This window comes from Lycium ferocissimum, chromosome 7 (assembly GCF_029784015.1).
Source record: "Lycium ferocissimum isolate CSIRO_LF1 chromosome 7, AGI_CSIRO_Lferr_CH_V1, whole genome shotgun sequence".
NCBI classification, from domain to species: domain Eukaryota; kingdom Viridiplantae; phylum Streptophyta; class Magnoliopsida; order Solanales; family Solanaceae; genus Lycium; species Lycium ferocissimum.
This window is the reverse complement of record NC_081348.1, coordinates 64,713,749-64,718,982: the sequence shown is the minus strand read 5'-3', so window position 1 is coordinate 64,718,982 and position 5,234 is coordinate 64,713,749.

The window sequence follows — 5,234 nt, the reverse complement described above, 5'->3', positions numbered from 1 at the left end:
TTATAGATTCAAATTTCCTACTTAAACAAGGATTTTAGATATCAACTTTCATACTGAAACAATGGTTTTAAATATCAAAATTTTCTAAATATATTTGAAAAATTGTTCTCTTTTATAAATAGTTTGCCAGCCTTATCATAAGTATTTCTTAATTAAATTAATTTACTTGTTTAGTGTGAAAAATCAATAAATGCTTCTCGTCAAACCAATTGTTGTCATTGTTCTTGTGAAAACAATGGTATATGAATGAATTTTGGTCTATTCTTGTTTTTCTTTCTTTAACACCCCTTCCAAACATGCCTAATCCTCTCTCTCTCTCTCTCTCTCTCTCTCTCTCTCTCTCTCTCTCTCTCTCTCTCTCTCCAAAAGCTTTTTTTCGTCAACCTCAAGCCTCCCTTTTTCATTGAGAAAAAGCTCCAATATCTCTCTCTCTCTCTCTCTCTCTCTCTCTCTCTCTCTCTCTCTCTCTCTTTCCCCAAAAGCTTTTTTCGTCAACCTCAAGCCTCCCTTTTTCATTGAGAAAAAGCTCCAATATCTCTCTCTCTCTCTCTCTCAACCACATAAACAAGCTTTGAAGACTAAAAAATTATGGTGCAGAAGAGAGAACAAGAAGAGATGAAACTGAAGGTTCCACCATCCATACCTTTATGCACTCCAAATCTCCCCACTATCCTCACAACCCGAATCGTAGTAGAGAACTTCTGTTAGAATGCTTGGAATATTAATATAAAGGATATTAGTCGACCGAGGGAGGATAGTTGGTGCTCCAAATAGAGTGTCGGAGGAAAGCAGGACTAATCAGATCCTGGTGCTGTTGCGAGGAGATGTTCTGCTCGGAGCATAGGTATTCTGATGGACATGATTGTAGCTACGATTACAAGGCAAGTGGTCGTGAAGCAATTGTGAGGGAACATCCTATCGTTAGAGCTGCAAAAGTTCCGGTCTGAAATGGAAAGAGAGGTGGGTGGTTGGTGTTAGGTGTAGTTTTCTTCGCATATTCTCCATATTGGATGGGGGTATTGTATTATAAATTTGATAAGCATACCAGGGTATTATTATCATTTAGTATCACCATAAGTAAGTGGAAAGTCTTTTTCCTTCTTTTTTGTTTCAGAATTTTTATGTGTACTTTGCTATTGTGACGCTGAACCCCATGGTTACAACTAGGGTGGGCAAAAAAATCAATAAACCACACCAAACTGATAATTCACGTCAAAATGATAAAAAAATATCTCGACTAGTGGTTTGGTATGACTTGATTTAGTATTGAAAAAATAACCCGACCATAATTGATTTGGTTTGACTTGATTTGATATTGAAAAAAATAACTCGTTAATTGGTTTGGTTTGACTTAATTTGGTAATGAAAAAAATAACCTGACCATAATTGGCTCGGATTAACTAAAAAAACTCAAATAGGACCGAGCCAACCCGATATTACATTTATTCCATTTTGAAAATTATTACTTATGCACCCTATTTTGTACTATTCATATACATAGTAAACCATGGTATTAATAATATCAATACTATTCTTATACTTATACACTATATTCAGTACTATTTAGAAACTAATTGTCATTTTATTTTTCCGCCTAACTCACTGAAGAACCAAGTGATTCAGCAGTAAACAAGAAGTAAATTGCGGAATAATAAATGATACAAGGATTTTTAAGTGGAAAACTCCTTGCTCAAAAGAGTTGTGTGTAAGTCGCAAACCATAAATAAATTACATAATTAATAAAGAACAACCATAATAAGTCTCATAATAGATCCGATAATACGGATATAAAATAGTCTAAGTCAATACATCCCCCAAAACATGGAAGTCACAAGTACAGAGCTACTAAATCCGAATACAAGTCTGAACAATAAATAAACACTGTCTAGAATGAAAGAAGACAAAAAGTAAAGTAGGAAGGAGTCTAGAGTCGTGGAACCATCATCGGCTCACCCTAAAATTCCATGAAGCGCTACAAAGATCTACGAACCTCGATCTTCTCTCATATCCGAATCCGATCCTGCACACAGAAGGTGCAGCAAGTGTAGAGTGAGTACAGAAAGAATGTTTACCCAGCAACATCCTTGACCAGCCCTAAACTATAGTGATAACGAGCGTTGGTACTTGTAATACTTCTCTTCCTGGTTGTTAGTTTCAAATTAACAGTTCATAAGCACTAAGAAAGTAAGTAAGATTCCCGTAACACAACTGAATCATAAAGTCTATTCCTTTTCAAGTATAATTTTGAAGGCTCAACCTTTTCATTGTTTTAAGACAAATATAAGTGTAAGGATTCCATCTTTATGTTGATTATGTTAGGTATAACCATAAAGATCCCATCTTTATATCAATTATGTGGAGTATGAGCATAAAAATCCCATTCTTATATCCTTTAGCACATATATGGCATGAAATTGAGTCAAACAATCATAAATGGTATGATATGTATAAGAGTGTATGCAATGTAAGTGAATAGTATGAAATGCAGTGGCCATATGTACCAGTATACACACGCTCCTATAGTAGATTTCACGTGACCCATGGGGGACTCATTAGATCCATATACCCACCCTGAATACTAGATCTCCCATATCTCATCGGGTCTTAGCTATTTACCTGTAATATCATCATCACTCTGATCATGTACCGTATCCAAATTTCGGCCTTCTAAGCCTCTGTCTTATAGTTTATCAATCAATGCCAATAATATTATGAAAGTATGAATGGATATGCGTACACCATGCAAATGCATGATATCAAGTCAATATCAGGTGTATATGTCCTTTTTGGAGTTTAGACAAGATGTGAAGTGATGAATGCAAATCATGTCAATAATCACCAGTATTCAATCGACTATGTCGTGCATAGCCCAAATAAACCACAATCATATCAACCTAATGGATTTATCCACCGTCTTCATGGCCCGAAGGTTAAAAGATATTCTCAGTCACTTTGCGTATTATTTCATGTTTTAGTTACCCATATAGTTACAACGGTACCTGCAAAAGTTCTCGCCACCTCAAGAGTACGGAACCCCTAATTCCACATTGTGCCCCTTTATTATGTTAACCAACACATACACTACATAAATGGTCTAGTAAGTCTCAACTTTCCTAAATTTGAAGCCAAAGAGTCACTCCGCGGCCTTCCCCTTCCTCTGAGCTTCTGAACGAGTTCAATCTATTCAAATAAGGTATCTAAATAAGAATACGAGTCTAACGACACCTATATTACTATATAAAGGATTCAGGTCCCAAAGGTCAACCCAAAACCCCGTTCCAAACCCCGAAGGTCAAAACGATAATTTATCGTGAAATCGAGTTCAACATAGCCCAAATAGTACTCTATGAGGTCACATGAATCCAACAATTCCCATATTACTATACTTTAGTTCGGAACCCAAAAATGAACCCAAAAGGTTACCCTGAGCCCCCAAGGAAAAACCTAGAATTTAAGCATAAATTCATCTTACCCATAGTCTAAATAGTCCATATCCTAAAAATCATGAAGTTCTAACCACAATGGATCCTCAATTTCATAAATCACAGCAAAATCCATTTCAATGGAAACCCTTATTTTACTACTTATAGATCATGAATAGAATTGTCACGATCCAATTCGCCATGACTAGCACCCAACTAAATCCTAGTGGGCGAACCAACACACAAGACATCTATCCATTTAAATCCAATTTTATATTAACCAAGCTAATCAATTATTACTCATTCAAACATCAATGAACAAAATAAGTCATGCCATAAATACTAAAATAAGTGCGAAAGTTCTAACTATTACAAAATCCCCAAAATTCGAAAGTCATCGTACAGGACTCTAATCTAAAACATGTCTAAGGAATGAAATCTGACTAATAAATATCCATAATGTCCAGAGTAAGAAAAGACATCATAAGAAAAAGATCTTCGGACAGCCTGGCATGGGAAGAAGCTCACCCGAAATCTATCAGCAAACGTCCTCCACGCTGGATGTGAGGCCGGATAGCAGTCTCCGTATCACAATTTGCACTCAAAATAATGCAGCAAGGTAGTATCAGTACAAACATTAAGTACCGGCAGATATCATAGGCCGACTAAGATTAGTATCATGCATAATTCATAAAATCAATAGAATAAACAAGCCAGTCAACAGTCATGAATATCAATAAACCACAGCAAGTCAACCAAGGATAATCACAATCAAATCACCAAGAATGTTAAGAATCACAATCACGTAAGCCACAACCGAAATAAGTTTACCACAATGACCACACTCACTGTACACACATGCTAACTGATGTCATTGTTCAGTAGTCATGACCTGCAGGGGACCCATGGTGTCCATGTACCATTCGTTCCAGAATACTCCTTGGACCGAAGCACAAACCTCTGCTCCAGAACGAACCTCGGACGCGGGACATGCCAACGTACCTCTCATTTTCAGAACTAACCTCGGACCACGAGCCCATAATCTAGGTCACATATGTGTCTTCCCATACCTCTTACAGAACAATGTTTCTTACCTTCTCAATATCAATACTCAAATCATCATTTCATGTCACAATACCGTTGAGAAGATCATATTAGCTTCTCATCACAATACATTCACTGTAGAATCAACACACAGGAATAGTGGCACGAAGCCTACACAATCACTCAATCACAATCACAATCACAATCACATAGGAGTTCAGCCACACCATATCATGCATGAAAACTAGACATGCTTTCTCCTAAAGAATTCACAAACATACTGTTGACACCCAATTTTGGCCCTCCCTTTTCGTTTAATTAATTTCACTATGCTTTTCGTCCTGAAAATTCCCCAAATGAGTTAGGAATATTTTCACTAATTATTACGCTATTTTTCGATATATATCTCTCTAAAGTTAAGAACATTTTTATTGTTTCTTAAAAATGACCAAACAACATATTTTATAATTAAAAATGACTAAACATCATTTTTTTTATAATTAAAATCATTCGGAAAAAAAATAATAACGTTGATATTCGTATATCAATATTGGCATTGGCATTTTTCCTTTAATCCTACTTATTACCATATTAATTATCTTTTACTCTATTATTAAACTAAATACGTATATTAAATTACTTGTGTCATAATTTATATAGGTATGCATTTTTGTGGGAATTAATTAAGACAAAGAAGCATATTTTAATTAATTGATTGAAATAAAGAGGGATTAGAAATTAAATCATCTACCCATAATATTGGGCCAA